General features: G+C 31.7%; 1 pseudogene; it reads left to right on the top strand.

The window, feature by feature from the left end:
* Positions 1 to 440: 440 nt before the first annotated feature.
* Positions 441 to 849, top strand: LOC124931276 (annotated as a pseudogene).
* Positions 850 to 1103: the final 254 nt, after the last annotated feature.

The raw sequence follows: 1103 nt of genomic DNA, 5'->3' as shown, positions 1-1103 counted from the left end.
GCCGAGTCTCACGAGTGCTCGGTCAAAGTTCGATTTGAACTTGAATTTCTCCGAGTTTGAGTCGAGCTCGAGTTGACTCGTTTAATATTTGCTCGATGGTTTGTCGAACTTTTTTCGAGTATGATAATATATAATATTTTTTTTATTCTAATATTAAAACTTAAAATCAACAAATATTTTGTCTTCACTCTTTTTTCAAAGTTCATATGGTAGACCCACAATTCACATTATTATATCTCATAGTCAAAAAGTTAAAAAGAAAAACCTTAATTATCTAATGCATCATCATATCTTACATACTTTTTATCTTCTCTATTTTTCTCACTTATTCATTAAATTGCTTTATTTTTCATCATATTATCACTCACTTACATTATTTCTCTCACTCATTCACAAGGTTGTTTCATTTATTCATATTATCTCTCATTTATTCACATAACATGCACGAAACAGACTCTACTAAGAAATCGACTAGAAGCAAGGCACTGAGAAAGTAACTGGCGACGAAGGCGGCTACAAAATATGTTTCAGCTATTGGAGGTGTGAAGAAGCCTCACATGTTAAGACCAGAAACGGTTGTTTTTTGTAGAGATTCATAAATATCAAAAGAGTACGAAGTTTTTGATCCGTAAACTCTCATTCCAAAGACCTGTTTGTGAGATTGCACAATATTTCAAAATAGATATGAGATTCCAGAGCTCCACCGTAGATGCTCTCTAAGAGGCAGCCGAGGCTTATATAGTTGGTCTATTTGAAGACACTAATCTTTACGCCATCCATGTCAAATGCGTGACTATTATGCCTAAAGACATTCAATTTGCGAGACGTATTCACGGTGAGAGGATCTAGATACTATAGGTATTTAATGATTTCGTTAAAAGTCATGTTTCTTGTCTAGTAACAACTTGTTTTTCTTAGTAGACTCCACTTAAAATGTCTATTGTGGCTTCGTTAAATCTATATATTTTATATGTTGTTATTTGTCATTGATAATTCTATATTGACTTTCTCTAATTGATTTTATTTTTCAAATTGACATTTGCTTATTTGTCCAACTATTTACATTAATGAGAAATAAATTATTTGACGACAAAGAATAAAAT

The sequence above is a fragment of the Impatiens glandulifera genome, chromosome 3 (genome assembly GCF_907164915.1).
Source record: "Impatiens glandulifera chromosome 3, dImpGla2.1, whole genome shotgun sequence".
In the NCBI taxonomy this organism is placed as follows: Eukaryota; Viridiplantae; Streptophyta; class Magnoliopsida; order Ericales; family Balsaminaceae; genus Impatiens; species Impatiens glandulifera.
This window is presented reverse-complemented; position numbering and strand designations above follow the sequence as displayed.